Raw genomic sequence first — 15,241 nt, 5'->3', positions numbered from 1 at the left:
TAGTTTATATATCATATTTTATGATTGCTATTAACACTAATATTAAACTATGTAGTTTTAGTCTTTCCTCTTTGAATTTATTATACTGAGATATACGTACACACAATTTTCTAGATTTTATATTATTTTCAGGATCGTTCATATGCTTTTAAAATATTTAACTTGAAACAGAAATCATGGGTAGTGAACACCATCTGCAACTATGCAATTTCTTTTTTTCCATTTTGCAGAAATTGTTAACGGAGAAACAATGCGCAGTCCTATTCGCAGCGAGAACAAACGTCTGCGCCATTTGATTACGCGACAACATTGTTGGCTTACGAGTCATTATGCAACCGACAGCGTGGTCATAACTTCGAGTAAACGCAAGGAATCGGCACGAATAATGAATGAGAGAAAGGCCAGCCTGTATGCTTCTGCCTGAGCTCTCGACCGAGATAATCCGCGCTTATGGAGTAGTATGCTCGTGAAGAATAGGAAATATCAACTCTTTATAATTATAATGATTTTAAACTTTGCCTTTATCGCGTAGTTCATAGATTTGCAGGATTTTTAATTTTCAAAATATTGTATCCAAGTAATGTCAAATTTCAAGATTTACTTGAGAGATTGTCGCATTAAGCGAACGGAACATTTTTTACTAAAGCAAGAGCTGGAATGGAAGTCTTCGAAAAACCTTCGGATGATGGATTTTCTATCGTGCACAGTCTGTTAATTATACAGTATAAGTTTTCATACTTTAACTCTAGTGAGCCATTGGTATTTTTGGTCACATACCAGGGTGTGAAATCTTGCAACTTTGTCACGCTATATCTCTGGACTGAATACGTATTTTTTAGCTCAAAACGTGTGAAATTTATACCTCGAAGTCAGACAAAAACTACTTATACCAACCTACTTATACCAACACAAAGAAATATATCATACAAAGAAAAATATGAATCAAATAATAATTTTATTTTTAATTAATTGCGATACTTCAAAGAAATGTAAAATAACAATGTAAAAAAATCGCAAAAGTCCATGGTTTATTAGGATTAAATTCTACTTGAAATATAATAAAAAGGATATTATATTTCTAATAGAACTGTAGACGTTAAATATTATTTGTTCGTTATTACAGACAGTTATTGCTTTCACGATGAAATTCTATCATACGTTACTTTTAACATCACTTTTAAAACTTTTTTAAAAAAATTTCTTCAAATTATTCATCATGGAAAGCGAATTTTTCGCGTCATTCATATTTTTTAATTCATAATTATAATAATCCTGTACATTACGAAAAAAGTTTTAATTTATTAAATAACAACGCCATGAATTTTCATAACCGCATAATTTATACATTTAACGTTCACACATTATTACATTTAAGTTGCCAATCTCGAGAGAATGTGGAAAATATTCAACCACTGGTAGAAACTCTTTGTGTCAGAGTAATCGTATCACAGTCATTGTTCGACGCTTCATTGTAATACGAAGACTTCCGCAGGGGCAAAATTACGCTCTTCCGCGCTTCGTCATGTTTTTACTTATCATATGCGTGACGAAATATTCGTGGCAATTGCCAAAAGCTGCAGAAGAAAAAAAAAGAGTATCCCCAAAGTTTCAGCGTTGCTCGATAAAAAAATCTTTCGTCGCTGATCGAATTCACGGAGCGCGTCTATACTTATATAAAATTGGCGGCGAGGATAAAAAGCTTCATGGAAATTTTGGCGACACGAATTTCGCACATAGAACACGATGTATCCCACGCTCATCCTCGACGATGATCCGCAACATGCGTCATACGTACAATTTTGGAAACTTCAAAGCGAGAATTGAAATCTGATGTGTAATGACAGTGAATTTTGATGTTAAAAGTAAATGAAGCGATCACGTACTAATCACTGACATGCTAATTCTTTTAAAATATATTCCCGTGTCTGTAGCGCGTCGAAAAAATTGGACATCGCGGATATTATAAGCGTTTCGTACTTTGACGCGTGCTTTAAACTACGTCAATTGACGGGCTTATGAAAATTTCAGAACGCTGCGAGAACTTAATAGCGCGCCACGAATTCGTGCTGATCTCATCGTCTCTGTCGATTCCCACGATCTATCGACGACGTGCTGCGCGCCCGGGGACATTATTTCGATTAGCAAACAACGAGCAAACGTCGATTCGACCCGCAGCACCAACCTCAAATACGCATGCACATGTGACTAAATTTCGCGAACATTATATGTCCGGATGCGGGATAAGCGATTCACGATTTGTAATTCGCGATTCATAGTAAATTCGCAGTAATGCATTGTCATATAATTATCAATACGGACTTTCAACACTATTAATTCCTTGATCATTGTTTGTAAAATCATTATATTGCTCTATATATGAACCAACACGAACTGACTGATTTGCACTTTTCGATTTCATAAAAAAAAAAAAAAAAATCACCACACTGAATTGACACGGATGATAAACAACGAATATGAATTCGATGAAATTGCCTGTTCACATTATTCACGAATTGTTTCATACAAATAGCGAACATTATTCACTATTTCGTACGAATGGCGAACTGAGAATTATTGATAAGCGTTGATTTCTCCCACTATGATAAACAAATCGACAATTCTTTCCGCACGCACAAGATGCATCAGATTACTGTTAAGTCTGCTACTTTTTCGCATCTTCATTTTTTTTTACAAGATCAGATTACTTCTTTCTGGTCACTCGGCACTGCGTCTCATTGTCGTCTCGAAAAAAAAAACTAAGTTTAATAAAACGCAATTTCACCGTGATAAGAGCTGTGAACAATTCTATATTCTGTATCTGTTTTTCCCTCTACCGTCTTTTAGGACAAATCCCTTGTTGCCTCTGGCTAAGAATATGCGTCCGTTTTCCGTACGAATTTTTCAAGCATGTCAATTGGCTGCACGACAGAGAAGATCTCGGATTTTTGCCTTTCTACAGCCAATCGACAGCTTGAAAAAATTGTCATGCGGACGCATGTAATATTGGCCTTACAATGGGAACTTTTCAACAGAGGCAAGAATCGTTCCGTTTTTGTTTCTTACTGCTTATTGAACAAGTACAGAATGACTTGTGTCAATTTATGTTTTATGCTGGAGAACTCTCAAAATTAATCTTTCGAGCGATCTATGGATGGATGGATGGATGGATGAATGGATGGATGGATCGATAGATCAATCGATCGATTTATCGGTCTATATCTATAGACTAGCGACGCGGGAGAATTTTCGAAATTCGATTTCACTTTCTAGCAGGAACTTACGTTCGGCGTTTGAAAGACCAATCCATATCTCGATGCGCGACGTATCCGGCAGGTTTATCACCGACGCTTCTCGATATTCGGTGCAGCTTGATTCTCCTCTTGGCTCGCTGTCGCACGATTTTTCCAAACTCTTCGAAAAAGCCCAGCTCGTTAATTACGCGGATATTTCATGCGGTTCTCTATTTGTACGTAATCAACGGATTCCATAATCTGAAGGTACACTAAAGCGCGAAGTACATAAATAGTTGTACACGTTATAATGGATTCAAGTACTTTCATTTTACTTTCGTTTCTTGCGCGCATTTACAAAAATTTAATTATCTCGCTCAATAGTCTGGTCGAATTAATCAAAAAAACATGGATTTTGAATATAAACGCGGGAAGTAAAAATAAATAAATGTATTAAAAAAATTCAAACAGTTGAAAAAAAATCATGATTAGACTTTGTAGATTTACGAATCCAACGAATTTCAAAGAAAAATCGAACTATTTTCGTGAACACGAAAATCGCGTCGTAGACGCCATCCGTGTCTAATCCGAACTCAACCTAACCCCGATCGTTTCCGCGGAGAAATCATATCCAGAAATAAAGCGTAACCAGGAACTACTTACTGTCTAAACGTCCGCAAGTTAAAATTTCGAAGATTTATCTCGAGGGGAGTGGCTCGCGAGAGAAGGCTACCAAAGGCGCGGACTGACAACTTTCAATATGTTCTCGGGACTGACGGGGTCAAAGGCGCTCCTCCCGGCACCGATGTTCACGGTACCACCTCGACATAATACGACAAGGTCAATAACGACGAAGCGGGCATCACGCCGCTGGTGATCCGCGAGAATTTCGTCGGCCTCGCGGGGATTTGGAAAAAAAGTGCGTCAAGCTTCGTCGTGTTAACTTCCGCGACGCACACGACACGGCACACGACGCACGCACAGCGAACAAACGCGAAGGAAAGGGGGGGAAAAAAATGGAACGAAAAAGATATTGCACTGATATTCCCCGCACATACACTACCGTAACATCATGAAGCGGAGCACACAGCGTTCGTTGTCGTCGTCTTCGTCGTATTCTCTCACCGGAACTTATCCGTCTCGTGTCACCAGCACTCGGCCGTTTCTCGTTCCTCGCTACGTAGCGAGCAGCGTGCACGCGTGCATAACATAAATTATGCGTGACGCGTGCGCGTCACGTATGTATGCGTAAATATATATATATATATATATATATATATATATATAATGTATATATATATATAAATGTATGTATATATATATATATATATAAAATGTATGTGCGTGTATGTACGCGCGCGCGCACGCACGTAATAAACGCACCGAAGTTGCCAGACCGATCAGAGAGCGACCTCAGCGACGTCCCAACGACGACTGAACTCTGAAGCCGCGAATGCCTCACATGTATCGAGCGGTGGGTGAGGGGGGAGAAGGTAGGCGAGACAGGGAGAAGTAAGGGGAAAGCGGCGACTATAGTCATGTGGGGATACGTGTGGGACCTGGTGGTGTGAAGACTGATGCAGTGCGCCATTGGCGTAGGGCCTCATCGTTGTTCCTCGATGGATTTCCGGGGATTTTTTTTTTATAATTTTTATTTTTTACAACATCGGATACTGGTTATGCCAATCTGATTTTTGAAAAAATGCCGGAAGAAGGAACGAAGGAAGAAAGCTATTCTGATTTCTTGCGAAAAATATCGTGATTCTGTAATATTATTTTTAAAGAATTTTGATATTCATGTGATTTTCGCGATATCGATTAATTTAAAATGTTCAAGTTGGATTTTAGAAATAATAATAATGATGATAATTATATGAAAAAAAACATATGATAAATTGCGTTGTGTTTTTAAAAATATGATTGCTCCGAAATTATGCCGATCAACAATGATACTATAATAAGAATCAACAAACTATATCTATATCATATGCATATATAATCTAGCATTATATAGACACACACACACACACACACACACACATGTATATATTATACATACATATATATGTGCTGCATATCAGATCTATACATGTATATGTATATGTACATAAACTTTCATTGAACATTACTGTATAACAAAGGGCATAATTTACTCACTTATCTCATTGTTGCGTTAGCAACAGTTATCTAAAGTGTAACGTACAATGGCGGCTGCAAGTTCCCCGAATTGTCAGGGGATATTCACTTCGTCAGTTCTCGCCATACTCGCCGAATATCACTGTCGAACTACGTAATTCAGAGCAGCTCTCGTATGCCGATGCCGATCATTAACTAGCGATGTGGTTAATCAATTCAAGAATAATTCCAAGACATTTCAAATAAAAACCCTTATTTGTTCAGGTCAATTAATGTTTCCATTACTTTATTAATTTTTATTGATTGATTAAGATTCAAACATCAAATATCATATTATAAAATTATTAATTCATTGCAGCTTCATTAAATAGATTTCGTAATCTCAAAGTTACTTTTATCTTTACCATTTGCATAAATAGCATAAAGAATGACAAAAATTTCAGATCAGTCCCCCTGAAATTTCAGGGGGTTCCCAAGAGTTTTCTAGGATACATTAAATTCCAGGATAATTCCAGAATTCAAGGATATTTAAGGATTGCTGGATATTCTGATTAAAGGATCATGTGTATATATAATAATTTGTGAAGTAATTCGCAATTTTGTGTCTCAAAAGTAGAAGAGAAATTGGTAATTTCGTAGCGTAATTTCGTATCATAGAAATAATGCACGACATAGCATAACTAGATCTGTAACTTAATAAGGATTTACAACATGCTGTAGAATCATTTCATAAACATTCCATAAACGATATCGATGTAATTTTTCAAGCTACAGTAGAAAAAAATTTGATTGTATTAAAAGTAATGTTTTTTTTGCGCTCCAATAGAAATATATAGAATTGTATTATAAAATAATGATAAAAATTACAAGTACTTTATGAATTCAAGAATATTTATGTAAAGTTAGATTAAGATACAGACATTAATTGATCTATAAATAAACAAAATATTTATTTGTTATAAACTAACTGGTGAATCTCAATCAAACTTTGCATAAGTTATTTTTAATACTTAAAGTACTTATACAAAAAAAAATCAGATTTTTGTTATCATTTTAAAAATTGTTTATAATTATAAAAATACTAATAAATAAAATAAATAATCTTTAAAAATATATTGTACAATAAAAACAGAATGTTATGAAAACAACTTTTATACATATGTAGTTTATTTAAAGCGTAAATATTAATATATATGTTTTATGCTCTTACAACCTCCTTAATTTTTCAGTCAATCCCTACAATAATTTCTATACTATAGAAGACAAATTTGATATTTCTGATAATATTTTACGTGCCATTAATATATATAACTTCCAGGAATTATTACAGGTTTCTAAATTAATTTTTATACACAACTGAAAACCGTAATATCAAAAACATTAATTACTTTTATCTTGAAACTCAATTTTAAAGATTCAGGGTTGTGATGCCAGAATTGAAACGTGGACCTGTCGAAAAGAAGATGAAAGGAACTCATAAAGAGCAGGCATTCAGCATGGGACCAATACACGGATTTAACCCCTTTTTGTGTGAGTATCCCTTCCATCTTCTTTCCGAGGGAGCTGCATCTCAATTTTGGCATAACTGAATTTCAAGGATCCATTTTATTAGAATATCGATGAAAAATTTTAATTTTAATCTGCGCTTTGCAATCTATTTTGGTTTTTTTACTTATAGAAAATAGAACTTCGCTGCGTTGATTTTGATTGATAGTGCCGCGTATTGCATATGGAGAATATATAGTATAAATATAACTACAGGGTGGGCCATCTATTGGTACGTTTTTAAAAATGCGATCAAATGAGCATACATTGATATTTTTTATTAATTTTTTTTTTGTTGTGAAGCTAAAAGTATCCGCGTCAAGAATGAAAAACGATTTCGTTCATGTGGCTCCCTCTACTGGCCTTACAGTATGCCATTCGGTCACCCCAATTATTAATGACATTTTGGACTACCTCGGCGTCGAGTTGAAGTCGTCGGATTCTGTCTCACACTTTGGGCCACAGCCTCAATATTCTCGGGTGTGCGCACTGTCCGAGCTCTGGGACCACTTCTGTCATCCACTAACATCCCTTTCTCACGAACTTTCCTCACCAATTTGCGTATAGCTCCTTCGGTGGGTGCTCTATCACGACCCATATTTCTTTTCAAAATTCGTACAGTTTCGGCGACACAGCACTGACTTTGAAAATAAGTTTTTAAAATTTCAAAACGCTCTTCAAGAGAAAACATGTTGTTTCGTGCCGCGGACGGTATGACTAATAAACTGTCAAAATTTCGGGTCTGTAGCTCGTTCGGTGTTGCCATACGACGAAATTCAAAAACGTACCAATAGATGGCCCACCCTGTAGAAGTTATTTCAGATCTAATTGGAAAATATTAACCAAATTCTTATAGTTAATATATTTGAAACGTTTGATATTTAGTCTATCTAAGAACGTTCCAGTTCTAGTTATAAAATATCGAATTCTACTATGATAATCAGAAATTCTGCCTAGTTTCACTAAAATGCATTTTATCACATATATCTTGTTGATATAATAAAAACATTTTTTTCAATGTACATACGCAAGTGAGAAATCTTCGTACAGAATAATTCAAATTATCGGGTGAATTTATTTTTCCGCCTTTCTATATGTTGTATTTTTATATATCAACAATATCATCACGTTATATTGGATCATCTAAAAAGTATCCGCGCCATGGTGACGCGGATACTTTTTAGATGTCCAAGATCGAGTCTCTTGATAACGTACGCCCATGCCTAAGCCTGTTTAGAAGCCTGACGTTTATCAAGGGGACTGTATCACAAGAGAGTGCGAACGAGAGGAAAGGAAGGGAGGGGAGGAGAGAGGAAAGGGGAGGGGAGAGAGAGAGAACGACGAGAAATGAAATGGATAGAGATAGACAGAGAATGCGGTCAAAAAAGAATAATAAAAGTTCCCCCTTGTGCAGTAGGGTTTCGCAGACCTCACCATGAATCTACCGGTCGTTTGGTTGGATAATTCGATCAACTAACATCGAATTATCTTTGAAAAAATGTACATGTGTATCGACACATGTATCTACGTGCACATACATATGTATGTGCTTGTTAATAATTAATATTATCCAAAACTCGAAAATAAGTGTAAGTAGCACTAAGTTCGTAAAACACACATCTTTGTCGATATTAAGAGCACACACCTTTTTTCTTTTCATTGCCTACCACTTCTTACTGACAATAATAATATGATGCAGATAACAAAAAAATCATTAATTCCTATTAGTAGCAGAAATAAAGATATAGACGAATGATAATCTAAATTCCTTGACATAAAAAAAATTATAATAAATTTAATTTCAATATTATTGAATTGTATGTATTCTAATTTAAAAATGTACTAGATGGGGTGAAAAGTAACCTCCTTGACCGCCAGAATGCGCCACTACTGCAAAAAAGTTTATGGTGCCTTGTAGTCCGTTCATATTTAGGCAGACATGCCAAGTGGCAGTGCGATACTGCCCTTAGTTTTGTTTTGAGAGCTGATTGTTGTTGACGTGTTTGCGAAAACGATTTTCGTTCTCTCATAAAACATTATTTTTTGAGAGGCAAAACGGCGAAGGAAACAAAAGAAAAGTTGGATAAATATTATGTGGCTAATACTCCGTCAGATTACACCGTCAAATATTGGTTTCGAGAGTTTCGTGGTGGCCGCAACTCCACTACCGATGAAGTCCGCAGCGGCAGGCCCTCCGATGCAGTTACCGAGGAAAATGTCAAAAAAATACATGAAATGGTGTTGGCTGACCGGAAAGTGAAGGTGCGCGAGCTAGCAGATGCTACAAAGATTAGTACTGAGCGAACACGCCATATTTTGGGCGAGATTCTGCATAAGAAAAAAATTTTTTTCATTCCCAAGGAGGTTACTTTTCACCCCACCTAGAATTTGTCGATATTTTTAATCAATTAGCTAATTGTAGATAACCAATTTTCTTTGTGGAGCTAGAGTGGGGCTAGTTAAGTCAAGCAATAAGCAAATATTTTAGTACCTAAAATATGTATGGACACGTCCATGCTTGCGTAAGATAGCACAAAGCTGTAGAGATTACTGCGCTGAATACAATAATCTGTGTCCAGTTATTAACAACCGAACACGTGCGCTTTTTCATTTTCGTGTATCAAAAGTAAAATTATTAAGTGAGTATTTTTTTCAATGTACATACGCAAGTGAGAAATCTTCATACAGAATAATAAAGAAAATTATCGGATGAATTTATTTTTCCGTCTTTCTATATGTTGTATTTTTATATATCAACAATATCATCACGTTATATTGGGTCATCTAAAAAGTATCCGCGGTTTTTTGTCACTAGATGGTCAACACACCATAGTGCCGCGGATACTTTTTAGATGACCCAATATATGAAAGAATTGGTAATTGAAGTAATTTATAAAAATCAAATGAGCATAATAAATGTTGTTTGTATGAAATTTTATTATTTTTTAATTTTTAATTTATGTTGTACTCAACAAAGTTATTATTATTATTATTATTGAAATTTTGGAGAAAATTTGCCATAACTGAAAGACTATAAGAATTTCAATAATTTTTATAAATCTTTATTTCATAAATAATATATATGTATTATATATAAATAAAATTATATGTATAAATTATTATATTATATATAAATAATATGTGTATTATATATAAATAAAGTTAGAATTTCTTACATTCCAGAAGGCGACAAGTTTAACAAGGGAAAGCGAAGAGAAAGATAAAAGTAGAAATGAAAAAAGAAATAGAAGTTCATTACGTAGTAGTCATAGTGCATCTTTCACTAGGAATCGGTCGAGATCTCGTTACAGATACAAAATAAAACTTAATTAGCAATAAATAAAATATTAGAAACGATAATAGTTACGAGCAATAATATAAGGATGGAGATGTGCTTAAAGTTATATATTTTACTATATTCTTATATAGTAATTTTCTCTTAAATAGTAGTAATTAACGTTTCAACTTCACAGAGTCTTTTTCAAAATCTATATAACATTTAAATCGTATACATAATTAATTTAATGATACATAGTCAAGATTAATGCTATCCTTAAGAGATCAAAACGGAACAAAAGGTCTTCATATTACATCAACTTTGTGAGGATGGTCTTAAATATCTTCAAACTCTCGATATTTTTATCGTCAAGCAATAAAATGGAATTGATAAATGATTTCTTATTGTTCAGTGAGAATCATGGTACGTCAAGATGAAGTAGTCATCAAATAGTTTCGTTTCAAATTTATAAGACAAAATATATAGCTTTAAGCACGCCTTCATTCTTATATTATTGTTCGTAACTATTGTCGTTTCTAGTATTTTATTTATTGCTAAGCAAGAAAACGAGCTATTTATATTTTGTTAATTGAAATTTAATTATTAAGGATATAAAGAAATGAGAAAAAGAAAATATAAATAGATACAAGCAATTTAAAAATAAAAGAAAATGTTAAATTCAGAAAAAAATTCAATAAATGTATGTTTAGAGAATTATACATACATGGAGAACTTGTATATTGTTAGAGAATACAAATTTTTCTGAGTTTACTGAAATTATTTTAATGAAATTATAATCTAAATAAATATGTAAAACTTTTATTGTGTAACGAGAATATAAAAGTATTTTTCTCTTTTAGAAGTAGAAGTCGTTCACCAACCAGTAAACGAGATAGAGAAAGGAAGAGAGACACACACAATAAATAAATTTTCATCTAGAAGAAATTATTCTAAATCATGCAATTTATACAGATAATCGTGCATCTTCAAAGTTACACTCTTCCTCGAAATTCCTATAGCTTCTATAACTTCTATATAGTAAGTTCAGCTAATTTTAACGTTCAGAAAAGAAAATAATAACTTTTGTTTCAATTAATATTGAAAAGAATATAAAATATATAGAATTGGACTGCAGTTACCTGAAGTAGTATTGAGTTTAGTTCAGTTTATCATATATTTAAGTAACTATTTTTACAAACCGATGTCTGTTTTTACATAGCCTATGCTGATGCTGATGCCTCGAGTACTAGTATCATCTATGCTTATGCCTGTGTTTTTCCAGGATCAGTACTCCCTATGCCATTTCCACCGATGAATATATATTATATTAATGACAACAACCTTATCTCAGTAAGCTTGCATCACGTAATGAATATATGCGTAGATTGATACAAATGGAAAAAGTCGGCAACCTCTTTAAGGTATCCTTGCCCTTAGAAAAATCCTTGACCTCCGGAAAAATTCGCCATTCGGAATTGGCATTAAAACTGTAGATCCTATATGCTTGTGGCAATTGAATAATCAGTGTGCGCATCATAATGAGAGAGGTGTAATACAGGTCAAAGGTCTGACGTCGTAAGAAGAAGAATAAAAATCAAATATATATTTTTCAAATTTTTAAATTTAATTAAATCATTAATGTATTTTTAACTTTAATGTTCGAGTTGCTATTTTATACAGGGTGTCCCAAATTATTTGACATACCGCTGTAAGAAATAAACGACAATCCAAAAAAAATATCAGAGTCTTCCAGAAGATTTCAGGTCCTCGGGACCTTGGTCCCGAAAGGGACTTCTCCCGAAAGGGAAGAACTCTGATATTTTTTCATATCGATAGACTTCCTGCCAGAAGAATAGAATCTTTCCCCTAAATTTCTTATACCGCTTATAGGCAGGTAGAGCTAACTAAATTGAGAAAGAAATTCCACCTAAGATTTCTAACCTACTATTGTTAGATTTCTGTCTAAAGGTTTCTGTCTTTCAATAGGCTTAAATAAGGAGTAGTCTATTTTATTAAAGATGTTGAAGATAATTCAATTCAAAAAAGCAACTTAAAAATTGAAAATTAGATGTACAATCGTTTCTCAGTTAAATTGATTTTCAAATTTAAAAACATTGTAATATGTTGGATAGAAAAATAGAAGATTTGCACAATTCAACTAAAAATTATTGCCTAGACAATTCAAATATCATTTTTAATAAAGCTAATTGTAAGAAAAATGTGATGAATAAGATTGATTACATGAATAAAATGCACAACAACTTAAGAGATTCTTCAACATTACATATATATTATACATTCTACACGCGCGCGCACATACACACACACACACACACACACACACACATCCTTTGCTTAACATATCTCATGAGTGAGATTCATTAAACCTGTCTTTTTGTAATCAACAAAATTTTTTTCTTCTTTACGAAATATATTAAGAATTTAATAATAAGTACCTAATTATTGAGCCAAATAAATATGCAATTCTCATTAGCCTATTATAATTATATGTGAAGATTTATAATAATTTGAAAAAAATATGACTACTTACTATAAGCGCAGTTGTTTAGAATTTGTTACTAAAAAATGATGATTCTTACTCAGGTAGAGATTCTTCAGGTAGAGACTCAGAAAACGTCGTTTTCTGGCTTTCGGTTCAATGACATCAGGAAAGGAGAGGGAGAAAGGACTGAAACTGTCCTTTTCCTGTCCCAAACTGTCTTTTCAGAACAAGAAAAATAGCTTTATCTCTACTTTTTAAGAAAAATAGTTATGGACGCTATCCTAATTCCTTCCTTTGAACTTTAAAACTCCTTTCCGTCGATGACCTTTCCGTCAGACGGTTTGGGAATGTCTTTTGCGAGTGTATATTGGGATATGGGTGTACATTAGGTATTAGGAATATTAGGTGTATTTTCTATTTTCTATTTATATCTTTCAATTTATTGGTACTAAATATTATATTTTTATCTTTACATAAATGTTTGTTAATGTTTTTTCGTATAGTATATGAAAATAGATGGCGTAAATACGTTTATACATAAAATTGATGTGTTTGTAACGGTCGATCTAAAAGACTGTAGCGCGCGCATTTACGTTAGTGTTTGTCGTCTCTGTCATTATTATATTTTTATAAATAAAAAATAAAATTATTATAATTTTTTTATTATTTCGTTACATATTAATAATTTTAAAAGGATATATAGACAGAGAAATACACACATAACAATAAAAAGCATAAATGTTCGGTGTGTGGCGATCTTCTCCCAAGAAGATGAAGTAATAGCACACATGGAGAAAGAGATAATTCATAACATAAAATTTTAATTCATTAGCAAATACACATTTGTTTCCTAAATTGTATTATATACTCATAATCACATTTTAGTAGACTATTATAATATATCATACACATTTAATAAAAAATTTACTTTAGGTAATATCGTTTTTGGACGAACGTAAGAACAAAGGGCAATGAAAAAATATTAATACTTTTAATAACTAACGATTCATTTATGAAAAAAATTGATAAAAACATAATCTTTTTAGATGTATCATATATATATATATATATATATATATATATATATATATGTATGTATAAATAAGGGTTTTTTAATAGAAATCATTTTTCTACAAGTTACAAATAAAAAAAGGTAAAATTAAAATAAAGATATATCATATAAGTACAATTATTTTCAATAATTATTACATTTTTTGTTTTTAATTGATTAATATAAAGCATTATTAGAATATATTCTTATTAATTATTACTTATAGTAATTATAATCATATATATATATATATATATATATATATATATATATATATGTATATATATTCTAGTTATAACACATATGTGTATGAAAATATGTTCGAAATAACTAAGATGTCTATTCTCGGTATATGAAAGTATATCTCAGTATATCCGCAAAAGATATCTATAGATATCTATAGTAATCTTTAGATATAACAACTTTTAGGGATGTCAACCTTTAGGTATAACAACTTTTAGAAACCTATAGAAACCTATAGAAAATTTCATGGAAAACGTACAATGCGAGACATTTCGATCAAACAAATCGAATTTTCAAAATAAAAGAAAAATCTTTACAAAAAGCTTTCATGATATAATCGTCGAGATACGTAAGAAATTGATAATTGGCAATATTCATGAAAGATACAAAGACTCACGCGACATGAAAAATTGTGCCCTTACAGCCTTCTCTGTCATATCTGATATTAGTCATCTCATACGTATACATGGTGTGCCAGATCTACGGGATCACCTCTCATGAGCAGGTAGAGCATGAATTGAGTCAAAAAGTTTGTTATTTTGCAATTTTCGCAGTAGTTAACGAAGTAAAGATCATTTTCTGCAAACATTTTCATCAAAATAGATCAAAATAGATCAAAATAGATCAAAATAGATCAAAATAGATTCTGACCGCTATGCGTCAACCCTATCATCAAATTCAAGTGTTCGTTTTATCTGCTCGCGAGAGATCTGGGGCATCCTATATATTATAAATATATGTTTATGAATCCCTCATAGTTCCAGCTGTTCCGCAATCGTGCCTGATAAAAATATAATCATTATTTCGAATCTTGAAATTTCGCACTGATATAGTACTTATCAGATATTTTATTTACTATTACATTATAAATTTTTAACTTGCAAAATATAATACCTAAATAAATTTTCATCCGACAGTAGACTTTAATTACATAAATATATTTTCTTAGACTAAAAACTTAACACTGCTTTTTATCTTATTAATTATCATTTTCATGAATAAATTACACCAAATTAAATCACATCAAGAATCATAATCTAAAAGTTTTAAAACTTTCCGAAGTTCATGAAGATTTAAAGACTTCCAGGAAAATTTAATTAGTCCTCGCATTAAAATTATGTGTAGTGGAAAATCCATCACTTCTTCTATCAACAACGGTGTGTGGCTTCTGAAAGAAATTAGAAATTTTGAAATTTATCGAGTTCGTTATTTAATGAACGTCTTAGCGAGTATCTGCTGAAAATGTGAACATGTCA

General features: G+C 32.7%; 1 protein-coding gene across 6 annotated transcripts in view; it reads right to left on the bottom strand.

Moving 5' to 3' along the window:
- The window catches only part of LOC105148847 (protein gustavus), a 272,603-nt gene that overhangs the window by 72,706 nt on the left and 184,656 nt on the right, over nucleotides 1-15,241 (bottom strand). Inside the window, exon 1 of one of the 6 annotated variants that reach the window (XM_087404854.1) lies at nucleotides 3,282-3,411. The exons of the other annotated variants lie outside the window; for them this stretch is intronic. The gene's annotated coding sequence lies outside the window, so the exon portion shown is untranslated. Of the gene's footprint in view, nucleotides 1-3,281; nucleotides 3,412-15,241 lie in introns of those variants that run through there. 6 annotated transcript variants of the gene reach the window in all.

This window comes from Acromyrmex echinatior, chromosome 3, assembly GCF_024713525.1.
Source record: "Acromyrmex echinatior isolate Ae372 chromosome 3, ASM2471352v2, whole genome shotgun sequence".
Taxonomy (NCBI): Eukaryota; Metazoa; Arthropoda; class Insecta; order Hymenoptera; family Formicidae; genus Acromyrmex; species Acromyrmex echinatior.
The sequence above is the reverse complement of the archived record's forward strand: the minus strand, read 5'-3'. Positions and strand labels throughout refer to the sequence as shown.